This window comes from Megalops cyprinoides, chromosome 17 (assembly GCF_013368585.1).
Source record: "Megalops cyprinoides isolate fMegCyp1 chromosome 17, fMegCyp1.pri, whole genome shotgun sequence".
In the NCBI taxonomy this organism is placed as follows: domain Eukaryota; kingdom Metazoa; phylum Chordata; class Actinopteri; order Elopiformes; family Megalopidae; genus Megalops; species Megalops cyprinoides.
In genome coordinates, this window is record NC_050599.1 from 12,168,340 (window position 1) to 12,186,913 (window position 18,574).

Below are 18,574 nucleotides of genomic sequence, written 5' to 3' on the forward strand. Positions count from 1 at the left end.
GCTTATCTGATTAAATAAAATAAGTTTATTATTAAAAGCACAAAATAAGTAACGTGTTAAAATAATGTAACGTGATGTCTCTACAAACTAGATATTGTATGATAAAAATCAATGTGGTTTATTACATGTAATACCTGTGGAGAGAATATTGGCAGGGGTAATAGAACGGGTTTTTAATGTAATACACCAGCACATCTTTTAGCGCAATCAAGTGTCATTGCAGCCAAGCAGTTACTTTTATCTATTTTAAAATTACACTTCCATGGCCGCCGTTGTCAATCACAGTTGCTGCTACCAAGAAAGAAGCAGCAACACCGCAAACTTAAAGATACCACACACTCCACAATTCTAGAGATAACTAGATGTGGAATCAATTTTCTCTGGAAGATATTTGCAAGAACCGTTACCCTCCTCCTTGCCCTGGATTGGACACCTCTGTGTACATGGGTGTGTTTACCAGGAATTGGTCCAATCAGAACCGGCTACACATTTTACGAGATGGTTTTTCGGCTTCTTTCGTCCGGTTGCTCGGGGAGCTTCCCAACAATAGAAAGCGGTACGTACCATCCTGAGGGATGAGAGGTTAGTTTGCCAAACAAATCGTCACAATCATTTCAACTCTGAAGAAACTAGGGATTAAGTTGATGTGTCAGGGCCAAACCTCGTATATATAAACCAACAATAACAACCCAAGGACAAATATACCTAATTTTATGTTATTTTGCACTGCAGCATATGGTTTGGTTCCCTTTTCTGGAGAGGGATTGTGTGTTGATCCATCGCCTCTATCCCAGACGGGGTTCATTAACTTATATGCCAGCAATGACAACGGTACGGTGAGGAGCAAGACTGGATATTTGAAGTGAAGGGAACAACGGCGAACCCGGGTTTATACATTGTGAGAGATGGGAAAAAAATAAGAAGAATAACAGAAACACACAGGTACGACATTCTATAAGTGAATCAGCCAACTGGCCACATCTGCAGTCTTTAGCAAGTTATTCATTTAACATAACTTGTTTGCTATCCAACCCACGTTAATGCCTTAAGTTACCTAGCTTTCATCATTTGTATGAGTAGTTCGCCAACTGGCTAGCTAGCTGGTTATTTTCTAATTGGCTGGCTAGGAAAGATACTTGAACTAAGCCATTGTCATTCAGATTCATATTAGTTAGTCCTCTTGCATCAGTGATTAGCCATCTAGGTAGTTCACTGGCTTGCATAGCTACTGGTGGCAGGTGTGAATTCATTGTGGTAACGTTAGCCAACATTCAATGTGTCAGGTTGCTAGATAGCTAGCAACGTTACGATAGGTAGACTAACGTAAGCTACTGATCTAACGTTAGTACCATTTTCCTTTTGCCAAAGATAACCATGCCTTAAGAGCAAAATTATTCTTCTTGAGGAGGACATGTTAACTAAGCCTTTTAGTCTGTCAAAAAAAGTAACGTTAGGTAGCTATTTAGGCGAAGCTAATAGCTGTTTTAAATGTAACATAGTTAACGGAGCAAGATAACGATAACTAGCAAGGGTAAAGGATCACAGTTCCACCTATGTATAGCAAGCTAAGGTTATCAAACGTTAGTGTTAACTAACGAAGCGGGCTGTCTTGCACCCATATTTCAATATGAGTAACGGTGGCCAACAAGATATCATCGCTAATAAAAATATTATTAACATGTAATGGGTTATTAAAAGGATAGCTGTTTTATACGGCTAAATTAGCTAGCTAATGCATTAATTAATGTTCGTAGGTCATTCGTTAGCTAGCGACATGGGGGGATGTCCAATGTCTTAAGAAAAACTAGCGGTAGGTCCCCTTAAAACTATCTTTTTAAAAATGTGAACAATTTTGTTAGCTCGCTTGATAGCTAACAATAATGTCAGTTTCTGGGACATTTGGTGTAGCTGGCTACATTGCCTGGTAGCGGATCAAAAGTGCCCCCGGATGCGTGAAGACAGGACGTTTTCCCAATGAAAGATTAAATAACACATTGTTTTAAGAAAAGTGCCATGGTAATTAGCTACCTAAATATTTCAGTGCCTGCTTGTGATCATGTTTCTGCATGATATCTTCATTTTTTTCGTGGCCGAACAGTCGCATTTGTAAGGGAATACATTTAAGCGCAAGCGAGCAGACACGATCGGTTCTGGAGAAAGCTTTGTGAAATCTGAAACCTTGGGTGCCGTGTTTTTCAATGGAAGCAAACAAAGCATCCTTCTATTTTATTGCTAGCTGGCTGAATGAGTGCTACGGGTAGATAGCACAGTTGCTTTCTTAATGTTACTGCATTTTTTCCAGTCAAATCACTGTCTTTTGCTGTAATCCAGCCACTAGACTGCCATCAGAATTACTAGTGCAATTTTATTTTGGTTTTCAAATCTTCGTCTATTTTGCAATATGCAAAGCGAAATACATTGAAAATTGCAATAGCCATCTAGCTGCTAAAACTTAGTTGTCAATAATACGTTTGTATTCTAGATATCACTAAAATTCAGCAAACGTTAACTCACATACTAGGTGGCTGGCTGTATTGATGCAGTTATAATTAATTAAAATAACCACAATATTTGCGCCAGAATCACTGTCTTTGTAGGTAAGGTTAGTTATGTATATTACACAAATCACTGACAATGGACTCATAATCTCTCATGTTAATCTTACTTGCTAGTTGCTAATTTGGCTATTTTGTCGGCGATACACAGCTCCATAGCAAGACACCGAACTAGCTAGATTTACACGTATTCTTGTGCTCTAGGGGCTAGGTAACGCTATCTTGTCTTGACTGAGTCCAGATAGCTACACAACGCGACTTTTTAGTAGCTCATGTAATTAGCTAGAGTAGTCTATTCGAGCGTTAATACGCTTCTTAAACAACATGTCCCGCCATTGAAGGACCCAGAAACGCATGCTTTTCCGTCACGATGAAAGACAATTGGGCGCTTTTTAGCGCAACCCTGTGATAGACAAACAATATGGAACTCTGTTTCGGCGGAGCGGATGCGCGCACCCATGGTGTTTCTGCAACTTTCAGCACGAACGCGCCGCGGATGGGTGAACTGCCTGCCCACCGCTGAGTTCTCTGCACATTAATTATATTTTCGAGTCAAGATGACCTACAGCACGTTGTTGCCCTCCCCCATTTTTTTCTTTTCTTTTCTTCTGTTTGCATTCTTCTTGTTCTTGCTCCATTTCGCTGAAATACACATTTATTGGTTGCGGTCTTTCGATGTTCCTGGGTCTATGGCAACACCTAACACGGCTGTCAAGTTTTTTTTATTCATTCATCTGGTGTTGGTATCTTTTATGAGGTATGGACTGTGAATATGCATCTGGATCCTTAGCCACACCCTGCTAGGTCATCCCTATTAGGCAAAACCAGATTTTTGGATTGGTTATCCAACATCGGTACAGAGTTTGAAAAATACTTTTTTTCTGCCACATGTCCCAGGCCACAGTCAGTGTGGCCACCACTTTTCACATCAATAGCTGCTCTTGGCACTTGCTCATCTCACAATTTGGCACATTCCTCAGGAATGGAGTGTAGAGCACTTTCATGGCTCTTGGTCCCTTTCCATGCCCAGCCACATCCCAGTATAGCAAATGCTTTTGTTGTGTGTCTGTCACTGTTTGTGCATAGTCTAATTTTGAGCATACATTCTACCAGCACGTTCAACAAATACGTTACTTTCTTTTTTTTTCCAAAACACTGGTTGAGGCTACATCTAAAGACACTGTTCCCAGACATTTCAGTTTGAAAGCCTTCCTTGCCTACCACCTCTACTTACTTAGCTATCATCATGGCTAACAAAGCAACCTCATTATCTAAAATTGCTGACAAATTAGTTATTTGTAAGACTGACATATGTTAAGAGATATATTACAGGGATATATAATAGTAGTCCAGGGATATACAATATATAATAATACAGGGATAAACATACTACCATGTATGAGTAGTTCGCCAACTGGCTAGCTAGCTGGTTATTTTCTAATTGGCTGGCTAGGAAAGATACTTGAACTAAGCCATTGTCATTCAGATTCATATTAGTTAGTCCTCTTGCATCAGTGATTAGCCATCTAGGTAGTTCACTGGCTTGCATAGCTACTGGTGGCAGGTGTGAATTCATTGTGGTAACGTTAGCCAACATTCAATGTGTCAGGTTGCTAGATAGCTAGCAACGTTACGATAGGTAGACTAACGTAAGCTACTGATCTAACGTTAGTACCATTTTCCTTTTGCCAAAGATAACCATGCCTTAAGAGCAAAATTATTCTTCTTGAGGAGGACATGTTAACTAAGCCTTTTAGTCTGTCAAAAAAAGTAACGTTAGGTAGCTATTTAGGCGAAGCTAATAGCTGTTTTAAATGTAACATAGTTAACGGAGCAAGATAACGATAACTAGCAAGGGTAAAGGATCACAGTTCCACCTATGTATAGCAAGCTAAGGTTATCAAACGTTAGTGTTAACTAACGAAGCGGGCTGTCTTGCACCCATATTTCAATATGAGTAACGGTGGCCAACAAGATATCATCGCTAATAAAAATATTATTAACATGTAATGGGTTATTAAAAGGATAGCTGTTTTATACGGCTAAATTAGCTAGCTAATGCATTAATTAATGTTCGTAGGTCATTCGTTAGCTAGCGACATGGGGGGATGTCCAATGTCTTAAGAAAAACTAGCGGTAGGTCCCCTTAAAACTATCTTTTTAAAAATGTGAACAATTTTGTTAGCTCGCTTGATAGCTAACAATAATGTCAGTTTCTGGGACATTTGGTGTAGCTGGCTACATTGCCTGGTAGCGGATCAAAAGTGCCCCCGGATGCGTGAAGACAGGACGTTTTCCCAATGAAAGATTAAATAACACATTGTTTTAAGAAAAGTGCCATGGTAATTAGCTACCTAAATATTTCAGTGCCTGCTTGTGATCATGTTTCTGCATGATATCTTCATTTTTTTCGTGGCCGAACAGTCGCATTTGTAAGGGAATACATTTAAGCGCAAGCGAGCAGACACGATCGGTTCTGGAGAAAGCTTTGTGAAATCTGAAACCTTGGGTGCCGTGTTTTTCAATGGAAGCAAACAAAGCATCCTTCTATTTTATTGCTAGCTGGCTGAATGAGTGCTACGGGTAGATAGCACAGTTGCTTTCTTAATGTTACTGCATTTTTTCCAGTCAAATCACTGTCTTTTGCTGTAATCCAGCCACTAGACTGCCATCAGAATTACTAGTGCAATTTTATTTTGGTTTTCAAATCTTCGTCTATTTTGCAATATGCAAAGCGAAATACATTGAAAATTGCAATAGCCATCTAGCTGCTAAAACTTAGTTGTCAATAATACGTTTGTATTCTAGATATCACTAAAATTCAGCAAACGTTAACTCACATACTAGGTGGCTGGCTGTATTGATGCAGTTATAATTAATTAAAATAACCACAATATTTGCGCCAGAATCACTGTCTTTGTAGGTAAGGTTAGTTATGTATATTACACAAATCACTGACAATGGACTCATAATCTCTCATGTTAATCTTACTTGCTAGTTGCTAATTTGGCTATTTTGTCGGCGATACACAGCTCCATAGCAAGACACCGAACTAGCTAGATTTACACGTATTCTTGTGCTCTAGGGGCTAGGTAACGCTATCTTGTCTTGACTGAGTCCAGATAGCTACACAACGCGACTTTTTAGTAGCTCATGTAATTAGCTAGAGTAGTCTATTCGAGCGTTAATACGCTTCTTAAACAACATGTCCCGCCATTGAAGGACCCAGAAACGCATGCTTTTCCGTCACGATGAAAGACAATTGGGCGCTTTTTAGCGCAACCCTGTGATAGACAAACAATATGGAACTCTGTTTCGGCGGAGCGGATGCGCGCACCCATGGTGTTTCTGCAACTTTCAGCACGAACGCGCCGCGGATGGGTGAACTGCCTGCCCACCGCTGAGTTCTCTGCACATTAATTATATTTTCGAGTCAAGATGACCTACAGCACGTTGTTGCCCTCCCCCATTTTTTTCTTTTCTTTTCTTCTGTTTGCATTCTTCTTGTTCTTGCTCCATTTCGCTGAAATACACATTTATTGGTTGCGGTCTTTCGATGTTCCTGGGTCTATGGCAACACCTAACACGGCTGTCAAGTTTTTTTTATTCATTCATCTGGTGTTGGTATCTTTTATGAGGTATGGACTGTGAATATGCATCTGGATCCTTAGCCACACCCTGCTAGGTCATCCCTATTAGGCAAAACCAGATTTTTGGATTGGTTATCCAACATCGGTACAGAGTTTGAAAAATACTTTTTTTCTGCCACATGTCCCAGGCCACAGTCAGTGTGGCCACCACTTTTCACATCAATAGCTGCTCTTGGCACTTGCTCATCTCACAATTTGGCACATTCCTCAGGAATGGAGTGTAGAGCACTTTCATGGCTCTTGGTCCCTTTCCATGCCCAGCCACATCCCAGTATAGCAAATGCTTTTGTTGTGTGTCTGTCACTGTTTGTGCATAGTCTAATTTTGAGCATACATTCTACCAGCACGTTCAACAAATACGTTACTTTCTTTTTTTTTCCAAAACACTGGTTGAGGCTACATCTAAAGACACTGTTCCCAGACATTTCAGTTTGAAAGCCTTCCTTGCCTACCACCTCTACTTACTTAGCTATCATCATGGCTAACAAAGCAACCTCATTATCTAAAATTGCTGACAAATTAGTTATTTGTAAGACTGACATATGTTAAGAGATATATTACAGGGATATATAATAGTAGTCCAGGGATATACAATATATAATAATACAGGGATAAACATACTACCATGGAGTCAACAACAATTTTTTTGGGACATTTTTAAAACTTGAATTCTGTCAAAATGGTTTAAAAAAGAGGAGATGAGGTTTAAAAGGAAGACATGAGCTCACTTAGCCAGCTGGCTGAGACATGAGATTTATGAAGAAAGCTGTTAGAGGTGACCTCACGCTCGTATTGTCTGAGGTCAAGTGACTATCATTTCACAAAGTATTACTTACACTTCCATTATCATGTTGATGACTTCAGAAGATGTAGGAAAATATGGTAACATTTAAGCTGAATGTGAGTACACAAAGGTATATGAGGTAGATGCTATTGTTGTAAATACACCCATAAAAAGCTTACGTTTCTAAATTCTTAGCATTGCTGTTAACAAGTTAAGTTAAGGCATGGCAGTATCAAGTGTGCTCCATGTGGTATTCACAGGTAAATAGTAAGATTGACATTTTGATGGATATAATTGAGTGTGACAAGTATCTTGACTCTGTTTAAAATGTTAGGAGCAGAAGTCCTGTATATCAGTGTAGTATAATTCTCACACCACACACAGTGACTTTTTAAATTGGAAAATACTGTCCAGCAGGTTATTTGTAAGCATCACACCTGCATGATGATGGAATTTGGCTTGGAAAAAAAACACCTTGAGCACTATGCTTGATTCAGTAAATATCCAGCTCTACTGATAGGTCACACCTCAAGTAAGATGCAAGGTAGTGTAAGACACAGACAAGGTCGTGTAATGTTGAATGGTTCATAAACAACAGCCCTGTCTTGTTGGCTTTTGCATTCAGTCTCAGTCCAAGGTTGGGGTTGTAGTTCTAAAAAAAGAGTGGCTGCATGTTGGCTGCAGCTGTTGGCTGTGTCAGTCTGCAGAGGAGACATTTGAAACCTCAAATGACTGCTTAGACTGGAGCGCACTGCCCCTGTAAACATTAAGGGATGCAAATTTCTCAGACCCCAATTGGCTCTGGTCTGCAGCTAAATCGGTAATTTGACCAGTGCCCCTTGTAAATGCATGTTTGAGCTGTACATGAGGATAAGAAATGTGATAGTAAGATAATGAACCTAGAAGGTTTTCAGCTTTATTAAGTGGCACATGTCAACAAGGGATGCAGCTACTGTTGGCTGCCACAGCATCCACTTTGTGTTCCTCCTTGGAGTTGCTGGAAGGTGTCCAATTAAATAACGTTGACCAATACTGATCGCAGTTGTCAGTGAGAGCCAGCCATTTAACCACTATTGGTAAAACTGAGAAAAAGAGCCATATGGTTGACTAAAAGTAGCATTTTGCAATTTCATGTCAAACTCTTTCCAGTCGATGAATATCGAGTGGAGGTGTGTTTTAGTCACAAAACTTGAGGCAGTTCCAAAGAAATACCGTCCTGCTCATGCATGTGAAATGGTGGCGTGAACAGTCACTTGAGGAAGTGAGCTCTTTGCTTCCATCCTCGGGTCATAGAGGAGCAGGGATTTCTTCAGTGTGTGCAGCTGAACCACAGATTGCACTCTGGTGGCTCTGCTGTGTTTTCCAGCTCTGAGCCGGACATTTGCATCTTTCTGTGTGGGCTACAGTCAGGTGGTGGAAACAACAAGACCAAAGTCACACAGTGCAGTAGCTGTGGGCGGGGTGGTCTCTCAGGTACATCAAAGGAGACTTAAATAGAATGCTTTTAAAAATGTATCTAATAGTAATTTATTAAACATGACAATGCAGTACTTTCAGACAGATGGGCAGAGGTGAGAATTTTATTTTGGTGTAAGTGTGACTTCACCCTTTTACAGAGGATTTTTTCAAGTTTATTCACTTGTAATCATAGTGTTTTTGAAATTTTGCCCACTCTTCCATATGGCAATAGGCCTGTTAGGTTCCAATGAAATGATTTATTTAGCAACATTGCATTTTTGTCTGCAGTTTTTATATCATGTTTGAACACAAAGACCAGAGGAAAAGCAAGTCTAACTCATCACACAGTATTTGTGGGGGAATAGTCTAAACTGAATCTGTGGAGAAAAATGAGATCAAAATGAAAACATTGTCTCGGTTTGGTTTGTTACAGGCTGATATGCTAATAATGATACTTAACTCTTAATGTGAAAAATACTACCTTGTGTACACTAGTTTTTTGCAAATGGTTTTAAGAGTAGGAAGTGGGCAATGTTGGTTATCATGGAAAGAAGTGGTTGAAGCCTCTCTCTGTATACAGCATGTAAACCAAGCCTTGAGCTTGAAGTCTTTACATCCCGCAAACAGGGAGAACTGCCTGTCACTTCCAGTCACTCCCGTCAGAAATCTACAATGCACCCACAAGCTTGAACAACAATATTTTATGACCTATTTATGCGACATTTTTGGTCGTTTTCCCAGCAGGCGATAAGTAAAAAACTGTTAAGTGGGCAGCCAGGCATGAAGGTAGGCAGGGAAAAGGCAGAATTTCTTCCAGCATTGTTCATTATTTCATATTGAATCATTTATGTATTATGACTGACATTAATTATACTGCTTTATTGAAGAAATAATAGAAAGGATGAAGCACTATTATAGAGCCTTTCTCCATACTTTACATTTAGACTTTTCAGTTATATACTGATATATCTGTCGTGCCTGTACAGTGCAAATGAAAAAAATGAATTTTATACTGGTATTCAGTTTTCACGGCTTTCAGTGTAAGAGCCTTTGAGTGATGGTAAATGACTGAAAACAAATCCTGACTGATGGTAGATGTGTACAGAGCATGATTCTCAGAGATATTAAGGATGTACTGCATAGGTGCCAAGAATGGACCTTGCCTGTACCCAAGTTTTCCCTCCAATGGCCACTTCCAATTAAACACTGAGTTAAATAAATCTTTAATCAGTAAACTAAGGGCATCATTGGTTTAGCAACCCATTTACCTTAAGATGATGGTGTTTCCTGAAGACCAGCGCATAACCTAAAATTGACCACATTGATTGTGTGATTTGTTTTTGTTTTGTTTTTGATTTTTGACTACAGTGTCAGTTTTAATCAATTACATTTGGTAAGCTAATTCTTTGCTTTCATATTCTTGGGCACTTGAAAGAAGATGTGGATTGTGATCTCAAGCCTCTAAATGTTTGGACAGCGTTGTCATTTCTGCTTTGATCAGTGTAGCGTTATACATTTTTATTATAGAAAACTGTGTTTCTAACAGGATGCGGCTCTGAGAGTGTCGCAAAGGCCGTTTGAAGACACAAAATGCTTCATCTCCTAATTGAATAGGCAAACAGAGGGGCCTTTGTTCCGCTGGTCTCTGCAGAGGACTGCTGTATAATGCTGCCTCTGTGCTGAGGGGTGATGTGCATCAGTGACGGGTGCCCCTCGTGTCCCCTGTGCCTGTCTGTGGGAGAGGTTTCAGTGGCAGGGCTCCCTGACCCCGTTCTTCGAGGCGGGGCACGGGGTGCGACCCCCCACGTCCCATTGGTCCGGCGACACGGTCAGCAAATGGAGGCTCGCGCCTGGGTGCGTGCACCTGCAACGCGTTGGGCGTGTGGAGTTCAGGCCGCAGCAAATGAGGTGTCCCTGCTACAGCCAGCGCAAAGACGTGCGCCAGGTCCTCCGCGCCAGCTCCTGCCGTACCAGTCGATCCTGCGAGAGCACTGGGTCATCAAGCGCCGTAGGCCCGTAGCTCCTCGCAGTTAAGTTTATCGGTAGTGGAGTTTGCTGGCTTGCATGAATATTGAGTCTGCGTTATTGCGCTTGCAATCAGTGCAGCCACACCAGGATATGTGAGAACGGCAGGTTCCATTCAGAATGACTCGAGTGTCTGGTTACATTACTTTGCAGCCTGCTTTGTGTACAAGAGCACAGACAAAAAGCGTTTTGTGACTTTATTTTAATGTGTAAGAGAAGAAATAAGACAAGTGAGACATCCAGCAGTCATCTCGTTATTCACCCTGTAATTTAAGATCAGGTTTTTACCTCAGAAAACTGTGTGAAGGACAAAAAGACAAACTACAGAATTGCCTAAACTTTCCACCATTATAAATGTATGGGAAAAAACAACTACCTGCAGGGATTCAGGTCACTGGCTCTGCAGCTGGTAATGCATGACGGTGTAATGAATAATGCACACGTTGTGCACAACAAGACGTATATATTTATAGTGTAGTTATATTTCATAATGTTTGTATTTTATCATAAATTTATATTGTATATTGTGTGTATTTTATAATTCATAAATATGTATAACAGTGTATCTTGGGCTCTTGTTGAACCAGGAGAACATTATTTTCTTCTAGTTAGCATGCATTGTTACAGGCTGTACCTTTGTCTAAACTCAGAACTGTCTGGAGTGATACACCAGGGTCTGCCCACCCTCCTACCAGTGACTCTATCTGTTTCAACAAGACACTGTGTTTACTCAGACTGTGAATCAGAGGTCACATTGCAGCGCATAACTCACCTTCCCTTCTCTTATTTGTGTGGTTTTACTGGTAGGTTGTACTTTTGCTGAAAGGTATATTGTGCCGTACGTATGTATTGACGCATATACACACTAGTTTTCACAGCACTGTCTAAGGAGCTGACGCAGTTTTATCAGATGCACTTTGTACACCATTTTGAGTAAGAGCATCTCCATTATAGAATGTAATGTACATGTAGCTGAGTGTCAGTTTGCTTTAAAATGCTTTGGTTTGCTGAAGTACAACTTCTTTGTTCTTTAAACGCTTGTTGTCTTCAAAGTTTGGCATTGACAGAGACGAGTAGATTTGAACAAGCTGAAAGGATGCTGACGTTCTCCCTGTTGAATACAAGGTTAAACCCATTTGTGAGGTGTGTTTGAAATGCATAAATTTCAGTTTCAATTTAACACATTGGAGCTGTTATGCATTTTTTTAGCTCATACTCCTAGCGACAGGGAGGCATTAGCACTTCAATTCATTTGACCTGACTTTTGCTAGAAAGTGGGAACTCGCATCTGCTGGCCAAATTATTAGGCAGGGTCTGTCATAAAAAGGGGCAGCGTTTTTTAATTATCCTTTGTTCTTCGGCAGGATGAAGATCTGACAGTAATTTGCATCCAGCTTTACACCTTGTGTGAAAAGGCACAAAGGGGTGCCGTATACGCCTCATTCTTATTTCACCTCTTAACCTTTGCCTTGCGATCTTAATTTTAATCTTTTTTTAATTTACTGCATTAAATTGGACTGGACTGGGAATTTAATTGTATTTTCAGTTACCAAAAGAGAAATAATGTCCCTCTAATTGTATGTAGAGTTAACCAAGGCAAAGAGTATGTCCATACCACACTGCATTGAAGTGTTAGAGTGCTGAATGCCCCCATCCCCCATGTTCAAAGGTCAGGCGCGCTCCGCTCAAGCAGCCAGCAGAAGCTTATGGAAGGGCAGTGAATGACAGGAGCCATGAAGCTGCTGCAGTTAACTGTGGCTTGACAGGGAGTCTGGCAGGACAAGGAGGTGGCGAGAGCCTCCTTCTCTCTGCTGGAGCTTTTCTTACCCCTGTTTCTAGGGTCACTCTCTGCGCTCACTCGCAGGTAGACATAGTTGGGCATTTCCCTGCAAGCGCTCTTTGCTGCAGAGTTGCTGAGAAGGGTGGTTTGGAATAAGCACATTTTCTTCTATAGAGCGAAATGGTTGATATCTGCATGATGTAGTTTTATCTTGTTACCTGGTTTAACTGCAATTGCATACTTGAATTAATAACTCTTTTTTTTTGTTTTTATACAATGTGGAGGGACTATTAGATACACAGGCTTCAAACATTGTACATAGACATTTGTTTGGCCTGCATAAAATACTTACAATGATGAGCAGTATTATTCTTCTTTGGCCACTGAAAGAGATGCTAGAACCCCGTGTGGTCTGACATAAAAGGCTGCGGTGTTCATCCGGAAAGATTGCCTACCTTCAATTCGATACGGCAGTGGAGCAAATGGACCCCGTGATTAAAACTGTGACTGTGAACGTCCACCTTCATGCGGAATGCCTCTGAAAGGCCCACATCTGGGTTCAGCGGGTGCGTACAATAGAAACGTTTTGGGGGCGCAGCCGTCTGTGGCATGTGTTGATGGGGAATCTTTTCTAATCTCTGTTTAACAAGCCTCTTTTCCACCGCCTTATTTGATGCCCTATTGAAATGTTACGGTCAGCAGTAAGTTTTGCACTTAGCTTTCATTGGAAATGATAAGGCGTTCTCCAGCCCTGATGCTGATTCCCCCCCGAAGAAAACAGGAGAGGGATCTTCTGAAAGTGTTATGGGCAGATGAATGGAGCACAGAAGTTCAGCTGAAGGAGTGCTGTAGATTTGAGTTACATTAATAAAATTATGCGTTTGTTTTGTTTTTTCTGTCCTTTTCTGTGCGCAGTGATCACACAAGAAATGGCAAACCTGGTGTGAAAAGCTGTGGGATTTATAGCCCTTTTAGACCTCTCTACAAGGTACTCTTATTGTAGACATTTGGTGGGATTATCTGATAGGGTCAAAAATAAGCGTAGATGGAAATTCAATCTGAAGTCAAAACATGAAATTCCAAAGTGTTGCCAAGTCTTTGAAACCAGACTGGAAGTCAAATAAAATCAGCACTCGAATAAAAGCTGACTCCTCAGGAGCAATGCACCGAACCCTCCTGGATAAATCAAAGTCCTGGAAACTGACCAAAGCCATCTGCAACAAGCTGGATCAGTTGTCAAAACTGAGGCCAGCATCCGGCCTCTCGGTACCCTCTAATCAGAATCAATTTTGGATGAAGAACTTTGCAGAAGGCCGCGCATGTAATCCATCGCTCTTTAGATTGAGCCATACAGACAGGACTAGAATATCTCTGCAACCGTCCTCCATTTCAAAAATCACCTTGAGGTGGACAGCATAAGAATGACAGCGAAGAGCATTTGGAAGGAAGCTTCTTCACAGAGTGCCGCATGCAACAGGAAGAGGATTAAGTAAGTGGGAGATCTGATACTCTGGCAGCACCTCAAGCCCCTCAACAGTAAGTGTAATGGTGCTGGACCTCTTGCGTTTTTTCTCCTTCGCACTTAGGACAGTATTATCAGCATAATACATTTCTGCTCAGGAAATCTGATTCAGCCCTTGCCATGTGACAGGAGTCCACACCACAGGTCTTAAATTAGCTGGCAGATTATGTGCATATTTCACTTACTCGATGTGACTTATGCAAGAAAATGATTATATGGATGCGTTTGCGAAGTGAACAGAATAATTTGTGTATTCGACCGCAGGTATTGGCTGTCCACATGTGAGATGTCCCCCCACGCTAGCCTGGCTTGCTTTTCTAAACAGGCTCAATGCTTTTCCTTCCACCTTGTTGTTATGTGTGGGTTTTTCTATGGCTTTTGTTGGGGGGGGATTTATTTTTAGCAAGCTCTTTTCATGTGTGTTAGCTTCTAGCGCTCACTTCACTCTGAATTTTAAAAGAGGAAGAACAACAGGAATTTGTAATGGTGACGTCTGAATTTTTCAAGATGGACGTCCTGGAAAAAGCACAGGCCAGGCACCTTTATGGCACCATTAAGGTGTCCAGTTGTAAATCTGAAGCTGGCAGGTGGAGGTTACGCCCCAGCAGGATTTCGGGGGCCCTGTCCTTCTGGAGTGAGAGGTTACAGCGCGACCCGCTCCCCTTCCTTTAATGAGGTGAGCGCACTCAATTGATCTTGACCTTTTATTCCGTTCAGAATCTCTGCTCCACGACGCCAAGCCCTGACATTTGTCGAGGAAGGAAAAAAAAAACGTTCGCACTGGAATGGAGCACCAGCAAACTTAAAAACCTAACTGTCGCTGCGACAAACCCGCTAAGCTACCGGCGCAGACTGTGTATGACATGGAGTGCTCGATAAGAGGGGGCAGTAATAACTTCCCTCGCACAATGGCGGAGCACAGCCGAGCTGGGCGTTTTTTGGAGGAATAATCCGCGTGAAGCAGGAAGCGTCCAGGAAAGCCCTCCTTTCAGGACCTGCCAGTCCTTGCGATCCGAGCCGTCTGTCCTGCAGCTGGAGGTGGCCGCCGCGGCCGCGATGAGGGGGTCGCGTCAGAGGCGCAGATTCGCCTCCCAATACGAGGGGAGAATAGCAGGCGATTGTGTGTGCCACAGCTGCGTGTGGAATGAACTGCCTGTGCGCGGTGACGGGACCTCGCCATTTATGCGGGGTGAATGATGCGATTCTGCGCGCACAATGCCAGCTCGCTTCAGCGGTTCCTCTCCCTGTGATGAGACTGATGCCAGGGCCAGAGGGCTCAATATGCCATGCAGGATATTGGCACATGGACCGAGGCTCATAGACGCCCAGTCATTCAGCGGCGAGTGATTTTCATTTAACTTTGCCAAAGAGAACTGTGTCCTTTCACAAGCCCCCTTTTTTTAGCCCACACAGACCACTGAGTTAAATCTATTGAATAGACTGGGATGGAGTCCACCCCTTATAGACAACACGGCTTTTACATTTTAAATGGATCATTCTGCTGGAACAGAGGCCAAAGGACGAAGTGTGTGTGTGTATAAAGCACCCGTGTGTCCAAATTCTGTACCTTTCTCCTCTCTGAATGTACTGGAACAACCGCAGGGACGGCCAGGGGAATCTGCTCAAAAAATGTGCCTTGCAAAATTGATTTTGCAATAGCCTCTCACTTGCTCTGGTAGCGCCTTGCTTTGAGGAAGATTTTCATAGGCCAGCATGTGCTTTGAGCACTGAACTCTGGACCTGGGGAGGGGGGGGTTGACTTTGAATCTCCTGTGCTGTTTGCAGCCTTATGCAAGCTACCTTGTGTCAATGTGCTCTGCAACAATCCAGCTATGTAAATTGGTTACAGAATGCGTTAAGATGTGAAATTGGTGGTATTGTGTGCTGCACTTACAAGGGCATCTGCTGAACAAAGGAATAATGAAGTGGTAATAATGGAAGCACACAGTACTTGAGCAGTGAAAGAATGTGTGTGTGCGTGTGTGTGCGCGCGCGTGCGCGTGTGTGTAGCAGTCCGAGTTGGCACCCTCTCTGTAAGATTCACTCTATTAATGGCAGAGACATCCACTTATTTTCCCCTTATATTGAGTAATGATGACAGCATCGATTTCTGGCAGTTGGCAAGCTGTTTTCTGGCGCATAATGAGATTTCAAGGCAGTGTTAAAATGTAGGCTAAGGCACTTATATTAGCTTGTTTTATTTTCATTAAGGATGCCTTTGTGTGCCCAGAAGGTGTCTTAAGCGAGATGCGTTTTAAAAGACATTACCTACATCACAATGTACTGTCATCATAGGGGGAAACCAGTGTTTCTCCGCTCGCCGTTTTCATCGGGGCAGCGACCGAGCTGTCTGAAGTGGAATAAAGTTCTGCAATCTCCTATCGGCGGAGCCCACATGCTTTTCACCAGCTGTCGGAAGGTATTGTGCGGGCTGCTATTTGGCGCGCGGTCCGCGGGTCCACAGCAGAACCGATCCGGCTTCTACCAGGAGAAGAATGGCTGCGTGGCTGCTCCCATTTCATCCAGGGGCGTAGGTTCACAGCCGGGCCCGCGAAAGGCTGGTGCGGTGAAGGAGAGGGAGAGCGGTATCGTCGCAGGAGGGTCGGGGGCCAGCCCACCCGGTCCCCTTATCGCCCGTGTTTGGTTTCCTGCACCGTCCTTTATCTGCGGGCGCTGCACGAGATCGCCGAAGCGCCGTGGGGCACCCGCGGATGTCCGTCATCACCCTCCCCGCCACCCTTACAAGCAGGGCGGCCCCGCTTCGTTTCCGAGCCGTCGTTACGAGAACAGCAGCCGCAGGACGGCACGTGCAGTCAAATCAGTGCAATTCACTGTGCATCCGCATTCATTGTGGAGAGCCATTTGGATGTGGCTGGGGGTATCCCTCCCCATTACTGTATATTTTTTGTCATTTCTACAATGGTCAGAATGCTTGTGCTCACCAGGCTTCTGGATGGAAGCACTATTATGGAGTCCATAAACAGACTGTTCTCTGTGTGAATATCAAAGCAGATTGAAAGGGAATATTTGATAAGTGCACAGCTCTGCCTGATTTTGTTTGCTCTTGTTTTTTAATAAGGGTGTTGGGCTGCAGTCTCTGTATTACTGTATTTCTCCGCTTTTGACCCTGAGGCATGTCCATGTATCTGCATTTTTCACAAAGTGAATTGAAATTGTGCAATATAATTGGATATTTCATCAGAATCCTTCAGATGAACTTTGAACCATTGCTCAGAAATGGAAATCTGTAATCTGTAATATGTGTAAGTCACATACTTTCCACGTTACATCAGCTTCCCACATCAATAATATGGGAAGGCAGCTCTGTATTAGACAGGTTTTTAGCTCCAAACAGATGTCGTATCAGGGGTTGTGGTCAGCTGCAGCACGGTAATATAATTCCATCGTCAGCCACATGCAGAGTTTACTGGGTTTGCCGCTGCACTGCATTAAGGACGTTAGGCTGTTCTTTGTCTGTGCTGGGCATTAGGTAAATGTCTGCCGCGCTTCCTGTCAAGCTGTTTCCCTGAAGATGCCCCTTGCTAAACCTGTGAGCCGGCGCTGGCCAAGGAGGAGGAGAGGGCGGCTCGGACTTAGCATTCAGCGTGACTCCGTCTGCGCTGCCCTTTTCAGGATTGGTTCCTGATGGTCTCTCTGCTGCTGGTAATTTGTGTATTGACCCGGAGAGGCAGCGGCGGCCCTGTAACCTGTCAGCGCGGCACTGAAGACTCACCGTGAGGTGAAGTGCGGATGCGCCCTGCGGTGCGGTTTGCTTTCATTTTTGCCCCCATGAAGAGGATTATAATAACGCATAATACGGACTCCATACAGCAACAGTGTCACTGTTCTAAAGCGAAGTGCATCTGTCGCGCTGCTTCGTCTGGGAAATAAGATGGGAAGATATTACTGCCCACTTCTTTCAGCTTTGAGCCTCGTTCTTACTTCACCTGTTATTAATGGAATTTCTGTTTCACTTTTTATATTTTTCCACTTGCTTTTTGTGTTGTAATTTGAGGCCCGTCAGGTTAATGAGTAAGCACGATTGAGCATTGAGTGTATGGAATCCCTAGAGCACTTGCTATTTTTTGCTTTTGCTGACATGACAAACAGGAGCCCTTGCACTGAGATCACAGGGTCATCTTCTGATGTTGTCTAAAGGTAAGGCGTGGCTACGGAAAGGACAGGAGCGACTGTCAGGACAGATTTGTCCTTTGAGGATGAGCTGTGCGCCTGGCCCTCGCCACTAGCTACAAGTAACATTTACATAATCACAGCTACAAGTAATGTTTATGTAACCGTGAGCGACAGGTCTCCCAGTGACGGCGCACAGATAGTGGGGTGGAGCAGAGTGGTCTGTGCCCTGACTGGACCTCATATGCAGACCAAATGGTCCAGTCATCCTTGGATCAGCAATCCTCGCGTTTGGGTTGCTGAGACACACCATCACAGGGGGGAATGGGCTTCTTAGTCTTCAGTTAGTACAGTACAAATGGTACTGCTCTGTGGTTCAGGACATGGGTGTAACTGAGAGTCCAGGTAAAGGCTGGTATGGATGTGACTGTCTGGTGTCAGGAGGCTGAGAGGAGGTGATTTGAGTTGATGGTGGGGATCAAAAGGAGATGTCAGGGGCGTGGGGGGGCTGTGCTATGCTGTGAAAACAGACTGTGCAAATAGAAGATCTCAAGGTTGTGATCTTTTGAATTTTATTTTTATGTATTTTGTAAATATACTGGATGTATTACTTTTTATGTATGCATTACTGATGTTCCCTAACGATATTATTTATAGCATTGTAATGGC

The 18,574-nt window shown here is 42.9% G+C and overlaps 1 protein-coding gene across 4 annotated transcripts in view; it reads left to right on the forward strand.

The window, feature by feature from the left end:
• Positions 1-617: 617 nt before the first annotated feature.
• Positions 618-18,574, forward strand: part of wasf1 (WASP family member 1) — a 58,637-nt gene continuing 40,680 nt past the window's right edge. For all 4 annotated transcript variants that reach the window (XM_036549484.1, XM_036549486.1, XM_036549487.1 and 1 more), the window contains exon 1: positions 618-942. The gene's annotated coding sequence lies outside the window, so the exon portion shown is untranslated. The remainder of the gene's footprint in view (positions 943-18,574) is intronic.